This window comes from Ambystoma mexicanum, assembly GCF_040938575.1.
Source record: "Ambystoma mexicanum isolate Mex_15411 chromosome 12 unlocalized genomic scaffold, UKY_AmexF1_1 Mex_chr12_unloc.1, whole genome shotgun sequence".
Classification (NCBI taxonomy): domain Eukaryota; kingdom Metazoa; phylum Chordata; class Amphibia; order Caudata; family Ambystomatidae; genus Ambystoma; species Ambystoma mexicanum.
Genome location: NW_027182322.1, coordinates 2,323,874 through 2,350,805, shown reverse-complemented (window position 1 = coordinate 2,350,805; position 26,932 = coordinate 2,323,874). Strand labels below are relative to the sequence as shown.

Genomic DNA, 26,932 nt, shown 5'->3' with positions numbered 1-26,932 from the left:
GTGTTATAATGTTTCATGTACTGCAAATGTCACCACATAATGCGCTCTTAATTAGATTTGGTTGAAATACATTACAGTCACCCGATGAAAAAGTGTGCAAAGAGCATTAAAGAAACAAAAGGTTCATAACAGTAACAGGACATATCGAATTGTTTCAGTCCTCCACAGAGATTGCCAATGTATTAATGGAAATTCTAAAATATCTGCCCAACTGCCGTGACATTGCCTCACCGCAATGCCGTGACTCGGATTCGAACCGAGGTTGCTGCGGCCACAACGCAGAGTACTAACCACTATACGATCACAGCGAGCTACTTGGGCTGCTACAATGTGACGTTCCACCTCTATCATAAGCTGTACTCCATCTGTGATGTCATGACTCATGTTTGAATTAAAGCTTGGTTGTGATGTTATCCATGAGAATAAGTGGACACCTGATCCCCAGTCACTTATTTAAGATCTCAATAATCAAGTCAGAATCCAAATGAAAGTCATCAAAGTGGAGCCAATTAGAAATAATATAGTTACACAAACCTGGCAATGGTGCGGCAGCCAGGGCCGAAAATGGCCCGCCAGCCTGAGAGCAGGAAAGTGTGAGAGCAGTGATGGTCTTGTGAGAGTTTACAGCTGTTATTGACCCTGTCCCCTTCCATTGCAGAGTTTTCTCCCTATAAGAAGTGCAGAGGCTCCCTCCGGGGTGCTAATAGTAAATTTATTTTTTTGCGCAGGAGAAGTGCTCTTCACCAATTGCACGCGCCAAATCACCCGAAGGCCACCACCATAAAATTCAGGCATTCATGTTCATGCGTCCTCCATGTTATGTCCTTATAAAGGGATGCATGTTCATGATGACTACATGTCACACCTGCATACAAGGATGCATGTTCATGCCGCCTCGTTCTCTTGGCTTCATACAGGGATTTTATCTCCTCCCTGTCTCACCCTCATGCAGGGATGCATGACCAATGCTCCTTCCCTTCTCGCCCGCATACATGGATGCACGTTCATGTCTCCTCGTTCTCTCGGCTTCATACGGGGATTTTATCTCCTCCCTGTCTCACCCTCGGGAAGGGATGCATGACCAATGCTCCTTCCCGTCTCGCCCGCATACATGGATGCACGTTCACGCCTCCTCCTTCTCTCGGCTTCATACGGGGATCATATCTCCTCCCTGTCTCACCCTCATGCAGGGATGCATGACCAATGCTCCTTCCTGTCTCGCCCGCATACATGGATGCACGTTCACGCCTCCTCCTTCTCTCGGCTTCATACGGGGATCATATCTCCTCCCTGTCTCACCCTCATGCAGGGATGCATGACCAATGCTCCTTCCTGTCTCGCCCGCATACATGGATGCACGTTCACGCCTCCTCCTTCTCTCGGCTTCATACGGGGATCATATCTCCTCCCTGTCTCACCCTCATGCAGGGATGCATGACCAATGTTCCTTCCCTTCTCACCTGCATACATGGATGCACGTTCACGCCTCCTCCTTTTCTCTGCTTCATAGGGGGATCATATCTCTTCAATGTCTCACCCTCACTTCCAACATGTGTAACTTCTTGTTCTCTTTGACGTCTGGGGCATGGGTGGCTACTGCACAGCTCTAGATGTCGCCCACCTGCAAGGTGCTATGGAAAGCACTTTTCCACATTGGACGTGCTATATTAACCCCCTCTCCCCAAATACAATAAAAATAAAGAAATATATGTGCTTCCATAATGTCTACCTTCTAATGTTTCATATGTGTAAGCACATTGTCCTCCTCCTGACCACATTCTAAAACTATGTGCAAATTGTTCCTTCCATAAACTGTCACTTCCTTGGCCCTTTATTTATAATGACTGTTATACTCTCTCTCTTTCCGCCACAGTATAAAAAAGCCTAGCACACCTCATGATTGGACTAAGAAATTCCTGTCATTTAGTTGGAAATGATTTTCCCATTATCCCCAAAAACTCCTCACTGTGTCTAAGAACGCTTTTTTTCACAGGACAATACAGATCAGATTGACTTGAAAGGTCCTTTCACGCGACTACAGAATGCCTCTCATTCCACTAAAAGATACGCCAGTGCCTACAATAGCCTAGGACTAGACTATGAGTCCCAATGTAGAAAGACCACAAGTCCACAGATATGCCTGTTTATTTAAACATCTGTATTATCATCAGCGTGTGACTGTAAAGGCGGGACCTCGCGCTCTCTGTAACGCGCTCCATTGGCAACATCAGTTAAATGTCGTTGGTTCAATCCCTCGCGGATGTTGTTTTTATTCCCATTTGTAACTGGGAAATACTGTCGCTGCAATACATATGTCTTAATCAAGCTAGTGGTTATTGACGTAAATGGCAGTGTTATAATGTTTCATGTACTGCAAATGTCACCACATAATGCGCTCTTAATTAGATTTGGTTGAAATACATTACAGTCACCCGATGAAAAAGTGTGCAAAGAGCATTAAAGAAACAAAAGGTTCATAACAGTAACAGGACATATCGAATTGTTTCAGTCCTCCACAGAGATTGCCAATGTATTAATGGAAATTCTAAAATATCTGCCCAACTGCCGTGACATTGCCTTACCGCAATGCCGTGACTCGGATTCGAACCGAGTTTGCTGCGGCCACAACGCAGAGTACTAACCACTATACGATCACGGCGAGCTACTTGGGCTGCTACAATGTGACGTTCCACCTCTATCATAAGCTGTACTCCATCTGTGATGTCATGACTCATGTTTGAATTAAAGGTTGGTTGTGATGTTATCCATGAGAATAAGTGGACACCTGATCCCCAGTCACTTATTTAAGATCTCAATAATCAAGTCAGAATCCAAATGAAAGTCATCAAAGTGGAGCCAATTAGAAATAATATAGTTACCTATAAGAAGTGCAGAGGCTCCCTCCGGGGTGCTAATAGTAAATTTATTTTTTTGCGCAGGAGAAGTGCTCTTCACCAATTGCACGTGCCAAATCACCCGAAGGCCACCACCATAAAATTCAGGCATTCATGTTCATGCGTCCTCCATGTTATGTCCTTATAAAGGGATGCATGTTCATGATGACTCCATGTCACACCTGCATACAAGGATGCATGTTCATGCCGCCTCGTTCTCTTGGCTTCATACAGGGATTTTATCTTCTCCCTGTCTCACCCTCATGCAGGGATGCATGACCAATGCTCCTTCCCTTCTCGCCCGCATACATGGATGCACGTTCATGTCTCCTCGTTCTCTCGGCTTCATACGGGGATTTTATCTCCTCCCTGTCTCACCCTCGGGAAGGGATGCATGACCAATGCTCCTTCCCGTCTCGCCCGCATACATGGATGCACGTTCACGCCTCCTCCTTCTCTCGGCTTCATACGGGGATCATATCTCCTCCCTGTCTCACCCTCATGCAGGGATGCATGACCAATGCTCCTTCCTGTCTCGCCCGCATACATGGATGCACGTTCACGCCTCCTCCTTCTCTCGGCTTCATACGGGGATCATATCTCCTCCCTGTCTCACCCTCATGCAGGGATGTATGACCAATGCTCCTTCCTGTCTCGCCCGCATACATGGATGCACGTTCACGCCTCCTCCTTCTCTCGGCTTCATACGGGGATCATATCTCCTCCCTGTCTCACCCTCATGCAGGGATGCATGACCAATGTTCCTTCCCTTCTCACCTGCATACATGGATGCACGTTCACGCCTCCTCCTTTTCTCTGCTTCATAGGGGGATCATATCTCCTCAATGTCTGACCCTCACTTCCAACATGTGTAACTTCTTGTTCTCTTTGACGTCTGGGGCATGGGTGGCTACTGCACAGCTCTAGATGTCGCCCACCTGCAAGGTGCTATGGAAAGCACTTTTCCACATTGGACGTGCTATATTAACCCCCTCTCCCCAAATACAATAAAAATAAAGAAATATATGTGCTTCCATAATGTCTACCTTCTAATGTTTCATATGTGTAAGCACATTGTCCTCCTCCTGACCACATTCTAAAACTATGTGCAAATTGTTCCTTCCATAAACTGTCACTTCCTTGGCCCTTTATTTATAATGACTGTTATACTCTCTCTCTTTCCGCCACAGTATAAAAAAGCCTAGCACACCTCATGATTGGACTAAGAAATTCCTGTCATTTAGTTGGAAATGATTTTCCCATTATCCCCAAAAACTCCTCACTGTGTCTAAGAACGCTTTTTTTCACAGGACAATACAGATCAGATTGACTTGAAAGGTCCTTTCACGCGACTACAGAATGCCTCTCATTCCACTAAAAGATACGCCAGTGCCTACAATAGCCTAGGACTAGACTATGAGTCCCAATGTAGAAAGACCACAAGTCCACAGATATGCCTGTTTATTTAAACATCTGTATTATCATCAGCGTGTGACTGTAAAGGCGGGACCTCGCGCTCTCTGTAACGCGCTCCATTGGCAACATCAGTTAAATGTCGTTGGTTCAATCCCTCGCGGATGTTGTTTTTATTCCCATTTGTAACTAGGAAATACTGTCGCTGCAATACATATGTCTTAATCAAGCTAGTGGTTATTGACGTAAATGGCAGTGTTATAATGTTTCATGTACTGCAAATGTCACCACATAATGCGCTCTTAATTAGATTTGGTTGAAATACATTACAGTCACCCGATGAAAAAGTGTGCAAAGAGCATTAAAGAAACAAAAGGTTCATAACAGTAACAGGACATATCGAATTGTTTCAGTCCTCCACAGAGATTGCCAATGTATTAATGGAAATTCTAAAATATCTGCCCAACTGCCGTGACATTGCCTTACCGCAATGCCGTGACTCGGATTCGAACCGAGTTTGCTGCGGCCACAACGCAGAGTACTAACCACTATACGATCACGGCGAGCTACTTGGGCTGCTACAATGTGACGTTCCACCTCTATCATAAGCTGTACTCCATCTGTGATGTCATGACTCATGTTTGAATTAAAGGTTGGTTGTGATGTTATCCATGAGAATAAGTGGACACCTGATCCCCAGTCACTTATTTAAGATCTCAATAATCAAGTCAGAATCCAAATGAAAGTCATCAAAGTGGAGCCAATTAGAAATAATATAGTTACACAAACCTGGCAATGGTGCGGCAGCCAGGGCCGATAATGGCCCGCCAGCCTGAGAGCAGGAAAGTGTGAGAGCAGTGATGGTCTTGTGAGAGTTTACAGCTGTTATTGACCCTGTCCCCTTCCATTGCAGAGTTTTCTCCCTATAAGAAGTGCAGAGGCTCCCTCCGGGGTGCTAATAGTAAATTTATTTTTTTGCGCAGGAGAAGTGCTCTTCACCAATTGCACGTGCCAAATCACCCGAAGGCCACCACCATAAAATTCAGGCATTCATGTTCATGCGTCCTCCATGTTATGTCCTTATAAAGGGATGCATGTTCATGATGACTCCATGTCACACCTGCATACAAGGATGCATGTTCATGCCGCCTCGTTCTCTTGGCTTCATACAGGGATTTTATCTTCTCCCTGTCTCACCCTCATGCAGGGATGCATGACCAATGCTCCTTCCCTTCTCGCCCGCATACATGGATGCACGTTCATGTCTCCTCGTTCTCTCGGCTTCATACAGGGATTTTATCTCCTCCCTGTCTCACCCTCATGAGGGGATGCATGACCAATGCTCCTTCCCTTCTCGCCTGCATACATGGATGCACGTTCACGCCTCCTCCTTCTCTCGGCTTCATACGGGGATCATATCTCCTCCCTGTCTCACCCTCATGCAGGGATGCATGACCAATGCTCCTTCCTGTCTCGCCCGCATACATGGATGCACGTTCACACCTCCTCCTTCTCTCGGCTTCATACGGGGATCATATCTCCTCCCTGTCTCACCCTCATGCAGGGATGCATGACCAATGCTCCTTCCCTTCTCGCCTGCATACATGGATGCACGTTCACGCCTCCTCCTTTTCTCGGCTTCATACGGGGATCATATCTCCTCAATGTCTCACCCTCACTTCCAACATGTGTAACTTCTTGTTCTCTTTGACGTCTGGGGCATGGGTGGCTACTGCACAGCTCTAGATGTCGCCCACCTGCAAGGTGCTATGGAAAGCACTTTTCCACATTGGACGTGCTATATTAACCCCCTCTCCCCAAATACAATAAAAATAAAGAAATATATGTGCTTCCATAATGTCTACCTTCTAATGTTTCATATGTGTAAGCACATTGTCCTCCTCCTGACCAAATTCTAAAACTATGTGCAAATTGTTCCTTCCATAAACTGTCACTTCCTTGGCCCTTTATTTATAATTACTGTTATACTCTCTCTCTTTCCGCCACAGTATAAAAATGCCTAGCACACCTCATGATTGGACTAAGAAATTCCTGTCATTTAGTTGGAAATGATTTTCCCATTATCCCCAAAAACTCCTCACTGTGTCTAAGAACATTTTTTTTCACAGGACAATACAGATCAGATTGACTTGAAAGGTCCTTTCACGCGACTACAGAATGCCTCTCATTCCACTAGAAGATACGCCAGTGCCTACAATAGCCTAGGACTAGACTATGAGTCCCAATGTAGAAAGACCACAAGTCCACAGATATGCCTGTTTATTTAAACATCTGTATTATCATCAGCGTGTGACTGTAAAGGCGGGACTTTGCGCTCTCTGTAACGCGCTCCATTGGCAACATCAGTTAAATGTCGTTGGTTCAATCCCTCGCGGATGTTGTTTTTATTCCCATTTGTAACTGGGAAATACTGTCGCTGCAATACATATGTCTTAATCAAGCTAGTGGTTATTGACGTAAATGGCAGTGTTATAATGTTTCATGTACTGCAAATGTCACCACATAATGCGCTCTTAATTAGATTTGGTTGAAATACATTACAGTCACCCGATGAAAAAGTGTGCAAAGAGCATTAAAGAAACAAAAGGTTCATAACAGTAACAGGACATATCGAATTGTTTCAGTCCTCCACAGAGATTGCCAATGTATTAATGGAAATTCTAAAATATCTGCCCAACTGCCGTGACATTGCCTCACCGCAATGCCGTGACTCGGATTCGAACCGAGGTTGCTGCGGCCACAACGCAGAGTACTAACCACTATACGATCATAGCGAGCTACTTGGGCTGCTACAATGTGACGTTCCACCTCTATCATAAGCTGTACTCCATCTGTGATGTCATGACTCATGTTTGAATTAAAGCTTGGTTGTGATGTTATCCATGAGAATAAGTGGACACCTGATCCCCAGTCACTTATTTAAGATCTCAATAATCAAGTCAGAATCCAAATGAAAGTCATCAAAGTGGAGCCAATTAGAAATAATATAGTTACACAAACCTGGCAATGGTGCGGCAGCCAGGGCCGATAATGGCCCGCCAGCCTGAGAGCAGGAAAGTGTGAGAGCAGTGATGGTCTTGTGAGAGTTTACAGCTGTTATTGACCCTGTCCCCTTCCATTGCAGAGGTTTCTCCCTTTAAGAAGTGCAGAGGCTCCCTCCGGGGTGCTAATAGTAAATTTATTTTTTTGCGCAGGAGAAGTGCTCTTCACCAATTGCACGTGCCAAATCACCCGAAGGCCACCACCATAAAATTCAGGCATTCATGTTCATGCGTCCTCCATGTTATGTCCTTATAAAGGGATGCATGTTCATGATGACTACATGTCACACCTGCATACAAGGATGCATGTTCATGCCGCCTCGTTCTCTTGGCTTCATACAGGGATTTTATCTCCTCCCTGTCTCACCCTCATGCAGGGATGCATGACCAATGCTCCTTCCCTTCTCGCCCGCATACATGGATGCACGTTCATGTCTCCTCGTTCTCTCGGCTTCATACGGGGATCATATCTCCTCCCTGTCTCACCCTCATGCAGGGATGCATGACCAATGCTCCTTCCTGTCTCGCCCGCATACATGGATGCACGTTCACGCCTCCTCCTTCTCTCGGCTTCATACGGGGATCATATCTCCTCCCTGTCTCACCCTCATGCAGGGATGCATGACCAATGCTCCTTCCTGTCTCGCCCGCATACATGGATGCACGTTCACGCCTCCTCCTTTTCTCGGCTTCATAGGGGGATCATATCTCCTCAATGTCTCACCCTCACTTCCAACATGTGTAACTTCTTGTTCTCTTTGACGTCTGGGGCATGGGTGGCTACTGCACAGCTCTAGATGTCGCCCACCTGCAAGGTGCTATGGAAAGCACTTTTCCACATTGGACGTGCTATATTAACCCCCTCTCCCCAAATACAATAAAAATAAAGAAATATATGTGCTTCCATAATGTCTACCTTCTAATGTTTCATATGTGTAAGCACATTGTCCTCCTCCTGACCACATTCTAAAACTATGTGCAAATTGTTCCTTCCATAAACTGTCACTTCCTTGGCCCTTTATTTATAATGACTGTTATACTCTCTCTCTTTCCGCCACAGTATAAAAAAGCCTAGCACACCTCATGATTGGACTAAGAAATTCCTGTCATTTAGTTGGAAATGATTTTCCCATTATCCCCAAAAACTCCTCACTGTGTCTAAGAACGCTTTTTTTCACAGGACAATACAGATCAGATTGACTTGAAAGGTCCTTTCACGCGACTACAGAATGCCTCTCATTCCACTAAAAGATACGCCAGTGCCTACAATAGCCTAGGACTAGACTATGAGTCCCAATGTAGAAAGACCACAAGTCCACAGATATGCCTGTTTATTTAAACATCTGTATTATCATCAGCGTGTGACTGTAAAGGCGGGACCTCGCGCTCTCTGTAACGCGCTCCATTGGCAACATCAGTTAAATGTCGTTGGTTCAATCCCTCGCGGATGTTGTTTTTATTCCCATTTGTAACTGGGAAATACTGTCGCTGCAATACATATGTCTTAATCAAGCTAGTGGTTATTGACGTAAATGGCAGTGTTATAATGTTTCATGTACTGCAAATGTCACCACATAATGCGCTCTTAATTAGATTTGGTTGAAATACATTACAGTCACCCGATGAAAAAGTGTGCAAAGAGCATTAAAGAAACAAAAGGTTCATAACAGTAACAGGACATATCGAATTGTTTCAGTCCTCCACAGAGATTGCCAATGTATTAATGGAAATTCTAAAATATCTGCCCAACTGCCGTGACATTGCCTCACCGCAATGCCGTGACTCAGATTTGAACAGAGGTTGCTGCGGCCACAACGCAGAGTACTAACCACTATACGATCACGGCGAGCTACTTGGGCAGCTACAATGCGACGTTCCACCTCTATCATAAGCTGTACTCCATCTGTGATGTCATGACTCATGTTTGAATTAAAGGTTGGTTGTGATGTTATCCATGAGAATAAGTGGACAACTGATCCCCAGTCACTTATTTAAGATCTCAATAATCAAGTCAGAATCCAAATGAAAGTCATCAAAGTGGAGCCAATTAGAAATAATATAGTTACACAAACCTGGCAATGGTGCGGCAGCCAGGGCTGATAATGGCCCGCCAGCCTGAGAGCAGGAAAGTGTGAGAGCAGTGATGGTCTTGTGAGAGTTTACAGCTGTTATTGAACCTGTCCCCTTCCATTGCAGAGTTTTCTCCCTATAAGAAGTGCAGAGGCTCCCTCCGGGGTGCTAATAGTACATTTATTTTTTTGCGCAGGAGAAGTGCTCTTGACCAATTGCACGTGCCAAATCACCCGAAGGCCACCACCATAAAATTCAGGCATTCATGTTCATGCGTCCTCCATGTTATGTCCTTATAAAGGGATGCATGTTCATGATGACTCCATGTCACACCTGCATACAAGGATGCATGTTCATGCCGCCTCGTTCTCTTGGCTTCATAAAGGGATTTTATCTCCTCCCTGTCTCACCCTCATGCAGGGATGCATGACCAATGCTCCTTCCCTTCTCGCCCGCATACATGGATGCACGTTCATGTCTTGTCGTTCTCTCGGCTTCATACGGGGATTTTATCTCCTCCCTGTCTCACCCTCAGGAAGGGATGCATGACCAATGCTCCTTCCCGTCTCGCCCGCATACATGGATGCACGTTCACGCCTCCTCCTTCTCTCGGCTTCATACGGGGATCATATCTCCTCCCTGTCTCACCCTCATGCAGGGATGCATGACCAATGCTCCTTCCTGTCTCGCCCGCATACATGGATGCACGTTCACGCCTCCTCCTTCTCTCGGCTTCATACGGGGATCATATCTCCTCCCTGTCTCACCCTCATGCAGGGATGCATGACCAATGCTCCTTCCCTTCTCGCCTGCATACATGGAGCAACGTTCACGCCTCCTCCTTCTCTCGGCTTCATACGGGGATCATATCTCCTCCCTGTCTCACCCTCATGCAGGGATGCATGACCAACGCTCCTTCCTGTCTCGCCCGCATACATGGATGCACGTTCACGCCTCCTCCTTCTCTCGGCTTCATACGGGGATCATATCTCCTCCCTGTCTCACCCTCATGCAGGGATGCATGACCAATGCTCCTTCCCTTCTCGCCTGCATACATGGATGCACGTTCACGCCTCCTCCTTCTCTCGGCTTCATACGGGGATCATATCTCCTCAATGTCTCACCCTCACTTCCAACATGTGTAACTTCTTGTTCTCTTTGACGTCTGGGGCATGGGTGGCTACTGCACAGATCTAGATGTCGCCCACCTGCAAGGTGCTATGGAAAGCACTTTTCCACATTGGACGTGCTATATTAACCCCCTCTCCCCAAATACAATAAAAATAAAGAAATATATGTGCCTCCATAATGTCTACCTTCTAATGTTTCATATGTGTAAGCACATTGTCCTCCTCCTGACCACATTCTAAAACTATGTGCAAATTGTTCCTTCCATAAACTGTCACTTCCTTCGCCCTTTATTTATAATGACTATTATACTCTCTCTCTTTCCGCCACAGTATAAAAAAGCCTAGCACACCTCATGATTGGACTAAGAAATTCCTGTCATTTAGTTGGAAATGATTTTCCCATTATCCCCAAAAACTCCTCACTGTGTCTAAGAACGCTTTTTTTCACAGGACAATACAGATCAGATTGACTTGAAAGGTCCTTTCACGCGACTACAGAATGCCTCTCATTCCACTAAAAGATACGCCAGTGCCTACAATAGCCTAGGACTAGACTATGAGTCCCAATGTAGAAAGACCACAAGTCCACAGATATGCCTGTTTATTTAAACATCTGTATTATCATCAGCATGTGACTGTAAAGGCGGGACCTTGCGCTCTCTGTAACGCGCTCCATTGGCAACATCAGTTAAATGTCGTTGGTTCAATCCCTCGCGGATGTTGTTTTTATTCCCATTTGTAACTGGGAAATACTGTCGCTGCAATACATATGTCTTAATCAAGCTAGTGGTTATTGACGTAAATGGCAGTGTTATAATGTTTCATGTACTGCAAATGTCACCACATAATGCGCTCTTAATTAGATTTGGTTGAAATACATTACAGTCACCCGATGAAAAAGTGTGCAAAGAGCATTAAAGAAACAAAAGGTTCATAACAGTAACAGGACATATCGAATTGTTTCAGTCCTCCACAGAGATTGCCAATGTATTAATGGAAATTCTAAAATATCTGCCGTGACATTGCCTCACCGCAATGCCGTGACTCGGATTCGAACCGAGTTTGCTGCGGCCACAACGCAGAGTACTAACCACTATACGATCACGGCGAGCTACTTGGGCTGCTACAATGTGACGTTCCACCTCTATCATAAGCTGTACTCCATCTGTGATGTCATGACTCATGTTTGAATTAAAGGTTGGTTGTGATGTTATCCATGAGAATAAGTGGACACCTGATCCCCAGTCACTTATTTAAGATCTCAATAATCAAGTCAGAATCCAAATGAAAGTCATCAAAGTGGAGCCAATTAGAAATAATATAGTTACACAAACCTGGCAATGGTGCGGCAGCCAGGGCCGATAATGGCCCGCCAGCCTGAGAGCAGGAAAGTGTGAGAGCAGTGATGGTCTTGTGAGAGTTTACAGCTGTTATTGACCCTGTCCCCTTCCATTGCAGAGTTTTCTCCCTATAAGAAGTGCAGAGGCTCCCTCCGGGGTGCTAATAGTAAATTTATTTTTTTGCGCAGGAGAAGTGCTCTTCACCAATTGCACGTGCCAAATCACCCGAAGGCCACCACCATAAAATTCAGGCATTCATGTTCATGCGTCCTCCATGTTATGTCCTTATAAAGGGATGCATGTTCATGATGACTCCATGTCACACCTGCATACAAGGATGCATGTTCATGCCGCCTCGTTCTCTTGGCTTCATACAGGGATTTTATCTTCTCCCTGTCTCACCCTCATGCAGGGATGCATGACCAATGCTCCTTCCCTTCTCGCCCGCATACATGGATGCACGTTCATGTCTCCTCGTTCTCTCGGCTTCATACGGGGATTTTATCTCCTCCCTGTCTCACCCTCAGGAAGGGATGCATGACCAATGCTCCTTCCCGTCTCGCCTGCATACATGGATGCACGTTCACGCCTCCTCCTTCTCTCGGCTTCATACGGGGATCATATCTCCTCCCTGTCTCACCCTCATGAGGGGATGCATGACCAATGCTCCTTCCCTTCTCGCCTGCATACATGGATGCACGTTCACGCCTCCTCCTTCTCTCGGCTTCATACGGGGATCATATCTCCTCCCTGTCTCACCCTCATGCAGGGATGCATGACCAATGCTCCTTCCTGTCTCGCCCGCATACATGGATGCACGTTCACACCTCCTCCTTCTCTCGGCTTCATACGGGGATCATATCTCCTCCCTGTCTCACCCTCATGCAGGGATGCATGACCAATGCTCCTTCCCTTCTCGCCTGCATACATGGATGCACGTTCACGCCTCCTCCTTTTCTCGGCTTCATACGGGGATCATATCTCCTCAATGTCTCACCCTCACTTCCAACATGTGTAACTTCTTGTTCTCTTTGACGTCTGGGGCATGGGTGGCTACTGCACAGCTCTAGATGTCGCCCACCTGCAAGGTGCTATGGAAAGCACTTTTCCACATTGGACGTGCTATATTAACCCCCTCTCCCCAAATACAATAAAAATAAAGAAATATATGTGCTTCCATAATGTCTACCTTCTAATGTTTCATATGTGTAAGCACATTGTCCTCCTCCTGACCAAATTCTAAAACTATGTGCAAATTGTTCCTTCCATAAACTGTCACTTCCTTGGCCCTTTATTTATAATGACTGTTATACTCTCTCTCTTTCCGCCACAGTATAAAAATGCCTAGCACACCTCATGATTGGACTAAGAAATTCCTGTCATTTAGTTGGAAATGATTTTCCCATTATCCCCAAAAACTCCTCACTGTGTCTAAGAACATTTTTTTTCACAGGACAATACAGATCAGATTGACTTGAAAGGTCCTTTCACGCGACTACAGAATGCCTCTCATTCCACTAGAAGATACGCCAATGCCTACAATAGCCTAGGACTAGACTATGAGTCCCAATGTAGAAAGACCACAAGTCCACAGATATGCCTGTTTATTTAAACATCTGTATTATCATCAGCGTGTGACTGTAAAGGCGGGACTTTGCGCTCTCTGTAACGCGCTCCATTGGCAACATCAGTTAAATGTCGTTGGTTCAATCCCTCGCGGATGTTGTTTTTATTCCCATTTGTAACTGGGAAATACTGTCGCTGCAATACATATGTCTTAATCAAGCTAGTGGTTATTGACGTAAATGGCAGTGTTATAATGTTTCATGTACTGCAAATGTCACCACATAATGCGCTCTTAATTAGATTTGGTTGAAATACATTACAGTCACCCGATGAAAAAGTGTGCAAAGAGCATTAAAGAAACAAAAGGTTCATAACAGTAACAGGACATATCGAATTGTTTCAGTCCTCCACAGAGATTGCCAATGTATTAATGGAAATTCTAAAATATCTGCCCAACTGCCGTGACATTGCCTCACGGCAATGCCGTGACTCGGATTCGAACCGAGGTTGCTGCGGCCACAACGCAGAGTACTAACCACTATACGATCACAGCGAGCTACTTGGGCTGCTACAATGTGACGTTCCACCTCTATCATAACCTCTACTCCATCTGTGATGTCATGACTCATGTTTGAATTAAAGCTTGGTTGTGATGTTATCCATGAGAATAAGTGGACACCTGATCCCCAGTCACTTATTTAAGATCTCAATAATCAAGTCAGAATCCAAATGAAAGTCATCAAAGTGGAGCCAATTAGAAATAATATAGTTACACAAACCTGGCAATGGTGCGGCAGCCAGGGCCGAAAATGGCCCGCCAGCCTGAGAGCAGGAAAGTGTGAGAGCAGTGATGGTCTTGTGAGAGTTTACAGCTGTTATTGACCCTGTCCCCTTCCATTGCAGAGTTTTCTCCCTATAAGAAGTGCAGAGGCTCCCTCCGGGGTGCTAATAGTAAATTTATTTTTTTGCGCAGGAGAAGTGCTCTTCACCAATTGCACGCGCCAAATCACCCGAAGGCCACCACCATAAAATTCAGGCATTCATGTTCATGCGTCCTCCATGTTATGTCCTTATAAAGGGATGCATGTTCATGATGACTACATGTCACACCTGCATACAAGGATGCATGTTCATGCTGCCTCGTTCTCTTGGCTTCATACAGGGATTTTATCTCCTCCCTGTCTCACCCTCATGCAGGGATGCATGACCAATGCTCCTTCCCTTCTCGCCCGCATACATGGATGCACGTTCATGTCTCCTCGTTCTCTCGGCTTCATACGGGGATTTTATCTCCTCCCTGTCTCACCCTCGGGAAGGGATGCATGACCAATGCTCCTTCCCGTCTCGCCCGCATACATGGATGCACGTTCACGCCTCCTCCTTCTCTCGGCTTCATACGGGGATCATATCTCCTCCCTGTCTCACCCTCATGCAGGGATGCATGACCAATGCTCCTTCCTGTCTCGCCCGCATACATGGATGCACGTTCACGCCTCCTCCTTCTCTCGGCTTCATACGGGGATCATATCTCCTCCCTGTCTCACCCTCATGCAGGGATGCATGACCAATGCTCCTTCCTGTCTCGCCCGCATACATGGATGCACGTTCACGCCTCCTCCTTCTCTCGGCTTCATACGGGGATCATATCTCCTCCCTGTCTCACCCTCATGCAGGGATGCATGACCAATGTTCCTTCCCTTCTCACCTGCATACATGGATGCACGTTCACGCCTCCTCCTTTTCTCGGCTTCATAGGGGGATCATATCTCCTCAATGTCTCACCCTCACTTCCAACATGTGTAACTTCTTGTTCTCTTTGACGTCTGGGGCATGGGTGGCTACTGCACAGCTCTAGATGTCGCCCACCTGCAAGGTGCTATGGAAAGCACTTTTCCACATTGGACGTGCTATATTAACCCCCTCTCCCCAAATACAATAAAAATAAAGAAATATATGTGCTTCCATAATGTCTACCTTCTAATGTTTCATATGTGTAAGCACATTGTCCTCCTCCTGACCACATTCTAAAACTATGTGCAAATTGTTCCTTCCATAAACTGTCACTTCCTTGGCCCTTTATTTATAATGACTGTTATACTCTCTCTCTTTCCGCCACAGTATAAAAAAGCCTAGCACACCTCATGATTGGACTAAGAAATTCCTGTCATTTAGTTGGAAATGATTTTCCCATTATCCCCAAAAACTCCTCACTGTGTCTAAGAACGCTTTTTTTCACAGGACAATACAGATCAGATTGACTTGAAAGGTCCTTTCACGCGACTACAGAATGCCTCTCATTCCACTAAAAGATACGCCAGTGCCTACAATAGCCTAGGACTAGACTATGAGTCCCAATGTAGAAAGACCACAAGTCCACAGATATGCCTGTTTATTTAAACATCTGTATTATCATCAGCGTGTGACTGTAAAGGCGGGACTTTGCGCTCTCTGTAACGCGCTCCATTGGCAACATCAGTTAAATGTCGTTGGTTCAATCCCTCGCGGATGTTGTTTTTATTCCCATTTGTAACTGGGAAATACTGTCGCTGCAATACATATGTCTTAATCAAGCTAGTGGTTATTGACGTAAATGGCAGTGTTATAATGTTTCATGTACTGCAAATGTCACCACATAATGCGCTCTTAATTAGGTTTGGTTGAAATACATTACAGTCACCCGATGAAAAAGTGTGCAAAGAGCATTAAAGAAACAAAAGGTTCATAACAGTAACAGGACATATCGAATTGTTTCAGTCCTCCACAGAGATTGCCAATGTATTAATGGAAATTCTAAAATATCTGCCCAACTGCCGTGACATTGCCTCACCGCAATGCCGTGACTCGGATTCGAACCGAGGTTGCTGCGGCCACAACGCAGAGTACTAACCACTATACGATCACGGCGAGCTACTTGGGCTGCTACAATGTGACGTTCCACCTCTATCATAAGCTGTACTCCATCTGTGATGTCATGACTCATGTTTGAATTAAAGGTTGGTTGTGATGTTATCCATGAGAATAAGTGGACACCTGATCCCCAGTCACTTATTTAAGATCTCAATAATCAAGTCAGAATCCAAATGAAAGTCATCAAAGTGGAGCCAATTAGAAATAATATAGTTACACAAACCTGGCTATGGTGCGGCAGCCAGGGCCGATAATGGCCCGCCAGCCTGAGAGCAGGAAAGTGTGAGAGCAGTGATGGTCTTGTGAGAGTTTACAGCTGTTATTGACCCTGTCCCCTTCCATTGCAGAGTTTTCTCCCTATAAGAAGTGCAGAGGCTCCCTCCGGGGTGCTAATAGTAAATTTATTTTTTTGCGCAGGAGAAGTGCTCTTCACCAATTGCACGTGCCAAATCACCCGAAGGCCCCCACCATAAAATTCAGGCATTCATGTTCATGCGTCCTCCATGTTATGTCCTTATAAAGGGATGCATGTTCATGATGACTCCATGTCACACCTGCATACAAGGATGCATGTTCATGCCGCCTCGTTCTCTTGGCTTCATACAGGGATTTTATCTTCTCCCTGTCTCACCCTCATGCAGGGATGCATGACCAATGCTCCTTCCCTTCTCCTCCGCATACATGGATGCACGTTCATGTCTCCTCGTTCTCTCGGCTTCATACGGGGATTTTATCTCCTCCCTGTCTCACCCTCGGGAAGGGATGCATGACCAATGCTCCTTCCCGTCTCGCCCGCATACATGGATGCACGTTCACGCCTCCTCCTTCTCTCGGCTTCATACGGGGATCATATCTCCTCCCTGTCTCACCCTCATGAGGGGATGCATGACCAATGCTCCTTCCCTTCTCGCCTGCATACATGGATGCACGTTCACGCCTCCTCCTTCTCTCGGCTTCATACGGGGATCATATCTCCTCCCTGTCTCACCCTCATGCAGGGATGCATGACCAATGCTCCTTCCTGTCTCGCCCGCATACATGGATGCACGTTCACACCTCCTCCTTCTCTCGGCTTCATACGGGGATCATATCTCCTCCCTGTCTCACCCTCATGCAGGGATGCATGACCAATGCTCCTTCCCTTCTCGCCTGCATACATGGATGCACGTTCACGCCTCCTCCTTTTCTCGGCTTCATACGGGGATCATATCTCCTCAATGTCTCACCCTCACTTCCAACATGTGTAACTTCTTGTTCTCTTTGACGTCTGGGGCATGGGTGGCTACTGCACAGCTCTAGATGTCGCCCACCTGCAAGGTGCTATGGAAAGCACTTTTCCACATTGGACGTGCTATATTAACCCCCTCTCCCCAAATACAATAAAAATAAAGAAATATATGTGCTTCCATAATGTCTACCTTCTAATGTTTCATATGTGTAAGCACATTGTCCTCCTCCTGACCACATTCTAAAACTATGTGCAAATTGTTCCTTCCATAAACTGTCACTTCCTTGGCCCTTTATTTATAATGACTGTTATACTCTCTCTCTTTCCGCCACAGTATAAAAAAGCCTAGCACACCTCATGATTGGACTAAGAAATTCCTGTCATTTAGTTGGAAATGATTTTCCCATTATCCCCAAAAACTCCTCACTGTGTCTAAGAACGCTTTTTTTCACAGGACAATACAGATCAGATTGACTTGAAAGGTCCTTTCACGCGACTACAGAATGCCTCTCATTCCACTAAAAGATACGCCAGTGCCTACAATAGCCTAGGACTAGACTATGAGTCCCAATGTAGAAAGACCACAAGTCCACAGATATGCCTGTTTATTTAAACATCTGTATTATCATCAGCGTGTGACTGTAAAGGCGGGACTTTGCGCTCTCTGTAACGCGCTCCATTGGCAACATCAGTTAAATGTCGTTGGTTCAATCCCTCGCGGATGTTGTTTTTATTCCCATTTGTAACTGGGAAATACTGTCGCTGCAATACATATGTCTTAATCAAGCTAGTGGTTATTGACGTAAATGGCAGTGTTATAATGTTTCATGTACTGCAAATGTCACCACATAATGCGCTCTTAATTAGATTTGGTTGAAATACATTACAGTCACCCGATGAAAAAGTGTGCAAAGAGCATTAAAGAAACAAAAGGTTCATAACAGTAACAGGACATATCGAATTGTTTCAGTCCTCCACAGAGATTGCCAATGTATTAATGGAAATTCTAAAATATCTGCCCAACTGCCGTGACATTGCCTCACCGCAATGCCGTGACTCGGATTCGAACCGAGGTTGCTGCGGCCACAACGCAGAGTACTAACCACTATACGATCACGGCGAGCTACTTGGGCTGCTACAATGTGACGTTCCACCTCTATCATAAGCTGTACTCCATCTGTGATGTCATGACTCATGTTTGAATTAAAGGTTGGTTGTGATGTTATCCATGAGAATAAGTGGACACCTGATCCCCAGTCACTTATTTAAGATCTCAATAATCAAGTCAGAATCCAAATGAAAGTCATCAAAGTGGAGCCAATTAGAAATAATATAGTTACACAAACCTGGCAATGGTGCGGCAGCCAGGGCTGATAATGGCCCGCCAGCCTGAGAGCAGGAAAGTGTGAGAGCAGTGATGGTCTTGTGAGAGTTTACAGCTGTTATTGAACCTGTCCCCTTCCATTGCAGAGTTTTCTCCCTATAAGAAGTGCAGAGGCTCCCTCCACGGGTGCTAATAGTAAATTTATTTTTTTGCGCAGGAGAAGTGCTCTTCACCAATTGCACGTGCCAAATCACCCGAAGGCCACCACCATAAAATTCAGGCATTCATGTTCATGCGTCCTCCATGTTATGTCCTTATAAAGGGATGCATGTTCATGATGACTCCATGTCACACCTGCATACAAGGATGCATGTTCATGCCGCCTCGTTCTCTTGGCTTCACACAGGGATTTTATCTCCTCCCTGTCTCACCCTCATGCAGGGATGCATGACCAATGCTCCTTCCCTTCTCGCCCGCATACATGGATGCACGTTCATGTCTCCTCGTTCTCTCGGCTTCATACGGGGATTTTATCTCCTCCCTGTCTCACCCTCGGGAAGGGATGCATGACCAATGCTCCTTCCCGTCTCGCCCGCATACATGGATGCACGTTCACGCCTCCTCCTTCTCTCGGCTTCATACGGGGATCATATCTCATCCCTGTCTCACCCTCATGAGGGGATGCATGACCAATGCTCCTTCCCTTCTCGCCTGCATACATGGATGCAAGTTCACGCCTCCTCCTTCTCTCGGCTTCATACGGGGATCATATCTCCTCCCTGTCTCACCCTCATGCAGGGATGCATGACCAATGCTCCTTCCTGTCTCGCCCGCATACATGGATGCACGTTCACGCCTCCTCCTTCTCTCGGCTTCATACGGGGATCATATCTCCTCCCTGTCTCACCCTCATGCAGGGATGCATGACCAATGCTCCTTCCCTTCTCGCCTGCATACATGGATGCACGTTCACGACTCCTCCTTTTCTCGGCTTCATACCGGGATCATATCTCCTCAATGTCTCACCCTCACTTCCAACATGTGTAACTTCTTGTTCTCTTTGACGTCTGGGGCATGGGTGGCTACTGCACAGCTCTAGATGTCGCCCACCTGCAAGGTGCTATGGAAAGCACTTTTCCACATTGGACGTGCTATATTAACCCCCTCTCCCCAAATACAATAAAAATAAAGAAATATATGTGCTTCCATAATGTCTACCTTCTAATGTTTCATATGTGTAAGCACATTGTCCTCCTCCTGACCAAATTCTAAAACTATGTTCAAATTGTTCCTTCCATAAACTGTCACTTCCTTGGCCCTTTATTTATAATGACTGTTATACTCTCTCTCTTTCCGCCACAGTATAAAAATGCCTAGCACACCTCATGATTGGACTAAGAAATTCCTGTCATTTAGTTGGAAATGATTTTCCCATTATCCCCAAAAACTCCTCACTGTGTCTAAGAACATTTTTTTTCACAGGACAATACAGATCAGATTGACTTGAAAGGTCCTTTCACGCGACTACAGAATGCCTCTCATTCCACTAGAAGATACGCCAGTGCCTACAATAGCCTAGGACTAGACTATGAGTCCCAATGTAGAAAGACCACAAGTCCACAGATATGCCTGTTTATTTAAACATCTGTATTATGATCAGCGTGTGACTGTAAAGGCGGGACTTTGCGCTCTCTGTAACGTGCTCCATTGGCAACATCAGTTAAATGTCGTTGGTTCAATCCCTCGCGGATGTTGTTTTTATTCCCATTTGTAACTGGGAAATACTGTCGCTGCAATACATATGTCTTAATCAAGCTAGTGGTTATTGACGTAAATGGCAGTGTTATAATGTTTCATGTACTGCAAATGTCACCACATAATGCGCTCTTAATTAGATTTGGTTGAAATACATTACAGTCACCCGATGAAAAAGTGTGCAAAGAGCATTAAAGAAACAAAAGGTTCATAACAGTAACAGGACATATCGAATTGTTTCAGTCCTCCACAGAGATTGCCAATGTATTAATGGAAATTCTAAAATATCTGCCCAACTGCCGTGACATTGCCTCACCGCAATGCCATGACTCGGATTCGAACCGAGGTTGCTGCGGCCACAACGCAGAGTACTAACCACTATACGATCACAGCGAGCTACTTGGGCTGCTACAATGTGACGTTCCACCTCTATCATAAGCTGTACTCCATCTGTGATGTCATGACTCATGTTTGAATTAAAGCTTGGTTGTGATGTTATCCATGAGAATAAGTGGACACCTGATCCCCAGTCACTTATTTAAGATCTCAATAATCAAGTCAGAATCCAAATGAAAGTCATCAAAGTGGAGCCAATTAGAAATAATATAGTTACACAAACCTGGCAATGGTGCGGCAGCCAGGGCCGATAATGGCCCGCCAGCCTGAGAGCAGGAAAGTGTGAGAGCAGTGATGGTCTTGTGAGAGTTTACAGCTGTTATTGACCCTGTCCCCTTCCATTGCAGAGTTTTCTCCCTATAAGAAGTGCAGAGGCTCCCTCCGGGGTGCTAATAGTAAATTTATTTTTTTGCGCAGGAGAAGTGCTTTTCACCAATTGCACGCGCCAAATCACCCGAAGGCCACCACCATAAAATTCAGGCATTCATGTTCATGCGTCCTCCATGTTATGTCCTTATAAAGGGATGCATGTTCATGATGACTACATGTCACACCTGCATACAAGGATGCATGTTCATGCCGCCTCGTTCTCTTGGCTTCATACAGGGATTTTATCTCCTCCCTGTCTCACCCTCATGCAGGGATGCATGACCAATGCTCCTTCCCTTCTCGCCCGCATACATGGATGCACGTTCATGTCTCCTCGTTCTCTCGGCTTCATACGGGGATTTTATCTCCTCCCTGTCTCACCCTCGGGAAGGGATGCATGACCAATGCTCCTTCCCGTCTCGCCCGCATACATGGATGCACGTTCACGCCTCCTCCTTCTCTCGGCTTCATACGGGGATCATATCTCCTCCCTGTCTCACCCTCATGCAGGGATGCATGACCAATGCTCCTTCCTGTCTCGCCCGCATACATGGATGCACGTTCACGCCTCCTCCTTCTCTCGGCTTCATACGGGGATCATATCTCCTCCCTGTCTCACCCTCATGCAGGGATGCATGACCAATGCTCCTTCCTGTCTCGCCCGCATACATGGATGCACGTTCACGCCTCCTCCTTCTCTCGGCTTCATACGGGGATCATATCTCCTCCCTGTCTCACCCTCATGCAGGGATGCATGACCAATGTTCCTTCCCTTCTCACCTGCATACATGGATGCACGTTCACGCCTCCTCCTTTTCTCGGCTTCATAGGGGGATCATATCTCCTCAATGTCTCACCCTCACTTCCAACATGTGTAACTTCTTGTTCTCTTTGACGTCTGGGGCATGGGTGGCTACTGCACAGCTCTGGATGTCGCCCACCTGCAAGGTGCTATGGAAAGCACTTTTCCACATTGGACGTGCTATATTAACCCCCTCTCCCCAAATACAATAAAAATAAAGAAATATATGTGCTTCCATAATGTCTACCTTCTAATGTTTCATATGTGTAAGCACATTGTCCTCCTCCTGACCACATTCTAAAACTATGTGCAAATTGTTCCTTCCATAAACTGTCACTTCCTTGGCCCTTTATTTATAATGACTGTTATACTCTCTCTCTTTCCGCCACAGTATAAAAAAGCCTAGCACACCTCATGATTGGACTAAGAAATTCCTGTCATTTAGTTGGAAATGATTTTCCCATTATCCCCAAAAACTCCTCACTGTGTCTAAGAACGCTTTTTTTCACAGGACAATACAGATCAGATTGACTTGAAAGGTCCTTTCCCGCGACTACAGAATGCCTCTCATTCCACTAAAAGATACGCCAGTGCCTACAATAGCCTAGGACTAGACTATGAGTCCCAATGTAGAAAGACCACAAGTCCACAGATATGCCTGTTTATTTAAACATCTGTATTATCATCAGCGTGTGACTGTAAAGGCGGGACCTCGCGCTCTCTGTAACGCGCTCCATTGGCAACATCAGTTAAATGTCGTTGGTTCAATCCCTCGCGGATGTTGTTTTTATTCCCATTTGTAACTGGGAAATACTGTCGCTGCAATATATATGTCTTAATCAAGCTAGTGGTTATTGACGTAAATGGCAGTGTTATAATGTTTCATGTACTGCAAATGTCACCACATAATGCGCTCTTAATTAGATTTGGTTGAAATACATTACAGTCACCCAATGAAAAAGTGTGCAAAGAGCATTAAAGAAACAAAAGGTTCAGAACAGTAACAGGACATATCGAATTGTTTCAGTCCTCCACAGAGATTGACAATGTATTAATGGAAATTCTAAAATATCTGCCCAACCGCCGTGACTCGGATTCGAACCGAGGTTGCTGCGGCCACAAAGCAGAGTACTAACCACTATACGATCACAGCGAGCTACTTGGGCTGCTACAATGTGACGCTCCACCTCTATCATAAGCTGTACTCCATCTGTGATGTCATGACTCATGTTTGAATTAAAGGTTGGTTGTGATGTTATCCATGAGAATAAGTGGACACCTGATCCCCAGTCACTTATTTAAGATCTCAATAATCAAGTCAGAATCCAAATGAAAGTCATCAAAGTGGAGCCAATTAGAAATAATACAGTTACACAAACCTGGCAATGGTGCGTCAGCCAGGGCCGATAATGACCCGCCAGCCTGAGAGCAGGAAAGTGTGAGAGCATTGATGGTCTTGTGAGAGTTTACAGCTGTTATTGACCCTGTCCCCTTCCATTGCAGAGTTTTCTCCCTATAAGAAGTGCAGAGGCTCCCTCCGGGGTGCTAATAGTACATTTATTTTTTTGCGCAGGAGAAGTGCTCTTCACCAATTAGACGTGCCAAATCACCCGAAGGCCACCACCATAAAATTCAGGCATTCATGTTCATGCGTCCTCCATGTTATGTCCTTATAAAGGGATGCATGTTCATGATGACTCCATGTCACACCTGCATACAAGGATGCATGTTCATGCCGCCTCGTTCTCTTGGCTTCATACAGGGATTTTATCTCCTCCCTGTCTCACCCTCATGCAGGGATGCATGACCAATGCTCCTTCCCTTCTCGCCCGCATACATGGATGCACGTTCATGTCTCCTCGTTCTCTTGGCTTCATACAGGGATTTTATCTCCTCCCTGTCTCACCCTCAGGAAGGGATGCATGACCAATGCTCCTTCCCGTCTCGCCCGCATACATGGATGCACGTTCACGCCTCCTCCTTCTCTCGGCTTGATACGGGGATCATATCTCCTCCCTGTCTCACCCTCATGTTGGGATGCATGACCAATGCTCCTTCCCTTCTCGCCCGCATACATGGATGCACGTTCATGTCTCCTCGTTCTCTCGGCTTCATACGGGGATTTTATCTCCTCCCTGTCTCACCCTCAGGAAGGGATGCATGACCAATGCTCCTTCCCGTCTCGCCCGCATACATGGATGCACGTTCACGCCTCCTCCTTCTCTCGGCTTCATATGGGGATCATATCTCCTCCCTGTCTCACCCTCATGCAGGGATGCATGACCAATGCTCCTTCCTGTCACGCCCGCATACATGGATGCACGTTCACGCCTCCTCCTTCTCTCGGCTTCATACGGGGATCATATCTCCTCCCTGTCTCACCCTCATGCAGGGATGCATGACCAATGCTCCTTCCCTTCTCACCTGCATACATGGATGCACGTTCACGCCTCCTCCTTCTCTCGGCTTCATACGGGGATCATATCTCCTCCCTGTCTCACCCTCATGCAGGGATGCATGACCAATGCTCCTTCCTGTCTCGCCCGCATACATGGATGCACGTTCACGCCTCCTCCTTCTCTCGGCTTCATACGGGGATCATATCTCCTCCCTGTCTCACCCTCATGCAGGGATGCATGACCAATGCTCCTTCCCTTCTCGCCTGCATACATGGATGCACGTTCACGCCTCCTCCTTCTCTCGGCTTCATACGGGGATCATATCTCCTCAATGTCTCACCCTCACTTCCAACATGTGTAACTTCTTGTTCTCTTTGACGTCTGGGGCATGGGTGGCTACTGCACAGCTCTAGATGTCGCCCACCTGCAAGGTGCTATGGAAAGCACGTTTCCACATTGGACGTGCTATATTAACCCCCTCTCCCCAAATACAATAAAAATAAAGAAATATATGTGCTTCCATAATGTCTACCTTCTAATGTTTCATATGTGTAAGCACATTGTCCTCCTCCTGACCACATTCTAAAACTATGTGCAAATTGTTCCTTCCATAAACTGTCACTTCCTTGGCCCTTTATTTATAATGACTGTTATACTCTTTCTCTTTCCGCCACAGTATAAAAAAGCTTAGCACACCTCATGATTGGACTAAGAAATTCCTGTCATTTAGTTGGGAATGATTTTCCCATTATCCCCAAAAACTCCTCACTGTGTCGAAGAACGCTTTTTTTCACAGGACAATACAGATCAGATTGACTTGAAAGGCCCTTTCACGCGACTACAGAATGCCTCTCATTCCACTAAAAGATACGCCAGTGCCTACAATAGCCTAGGACTAGACTATGAGTCCCAATGTAGAAAGACCACAAGTCCACAGATATGCCTGTTTATTTAAACATCTGTATTATCATCAGCGTGTGACTGTAAAGGCGGGACCTCGCGCTCTCTGTAACGCGCTCCATTGGCAACATCAGTTAAATGTCGTTGGTTCAATCCCTCGTGGATGTTGTTTTTATTCCCATTTGTAACTGGGAAATACTGTCGCTGCAATACATATGTCTTAATCAAGCTAGTGGTTATTGACGTAAATGGCAGTGTTATAATGTTTCATGTACTGCAAATGTCACCACATAATGCGCTCTTAATTAGATTTGGTTGAAATACATTACAGTCACCCAATGAAAAAGTGTGCAAAGAGCATTAAAGAAACAAAAGGTTCAGAACAGTAACAGGACATATCGAATTGTTTCAGTCCTCCACAGAGATTGACAATGTATTAATGGAAATTCTAAAATATCTGCCCAACCGCCGTGACATTGCCTCACCGCTATGCCGTGACTCGGATTCGAACCGAGGTTGCTGCGGCCACAAAGCAGAGTACTAACCACTATACGATCACAGCGAGCTACTTGGGCTGCTACAATGTGACGCTCCACCTCTATCATAAGCTGTACTCCATCTGTGATGTCATGACTCATGTTTGAATTAAAGGTTGGTTGTGATGTTATCCATGAGAATAAGTGGACACCTGATCCCCAGTCACTTATTTAAGATCTCAATAATCAAGTCAGAATCCAAATGAAAGTCATCAAAGTGGAGCCAATTAGAAATAATACAGTTACACAAACCTGGCAATGGTGCGTCAGCCAGGGCCGATAATGACCCGCCAGCCTGAGAGCAGGAAAGTGTGAGAGCATTGATGGTCTTGTGAGAGTTTACAGCTGTTATTGACCCTGTCCCCTTCCATTGCAGAGTTTTCTCCCTATAAGAAGTGCAGAGGCTCCCTCCGGGGTGCTAATAGTACATTTATTTTTTTGCGCAGGAGAAGTGCTCTTCACCAATTAGACGTGCCAAATCACCCGAAGGCCACCACCATAAAATTCAGGCATTCATGTTCATGCGTCCTCCATGTTATGTCCTTATAAAGGGATGCATGTTCATGATGACTCCATGTCACACCTGCATACAAGGATGCATGTTCATGCCGCCTCGTTCTCTTGGCTTCATACAGGGATTTTATCTCCTCCCTGTCTCACCCTCATGCAGGGATGCATGACCAATGCTCCTTCCCTTCTCGCCCGCATACATGGATGCACGTTCATGTCTCCTCGTTCTCTTGGCTTCATACAGGGATTTTATCTCCACCCTGTCTCACCCTCAGGAAGGGATGCATGACCAATGCTCCTTCCCGTCTCGCCCGCATACATGGATGCACGT

The 26,932-nt window shown here is 45.8% G+C and overlaps 4 non-coding genes across 4 annotated transcripts; all 4 read right to left on the bottom strand.

The window, feature by feature from the left end:
- Positions 1-236: 236 nt before the first annotated feature.
- Positions 237-308, bottom strand: TRNAH-GUG (transfer RNA histidin (anticodon GUG)). The gene has a single exon. It is a non-coding gene; the product is annotated as a tRNA-His (tRNA).
- A 13,648-nt stretch (positions 309-13,956) lies between these two features.
- TRNAH-GUG (transfer RNA histidin (anticodon GUG)) lies at positions 13,957-14,028 on the bottom strand. The gene has a single exon. It is a non-coding gene; the product is annotated as a tRNA-His (tRNA).
- Positions 14,029-16,307: 2,279 nt separating this feature from the next.
- On the bottom strand, positions 16,308-16,379 carry TRNAH-GUG (transfer RNA histidin (anticodon GUG)). The gene has a single exon. It is a non-coding gene; the product is annotated as a tRNA-His (tRNA).
- A 2,279-nt stretch (positions 16,380-18,658) lies between these two features.
- TRNAH-GUG (transfer RNA histidin (anticodon GUG)) lies at positions 18,659-18,730 on the bottom strand. The gene has a single exon. It is a non-coding gene; the product is annotated as a tRNA-His (tRNA).
- Positions 18,731-26,932: the final 8,202 nt, after the last annotated feature.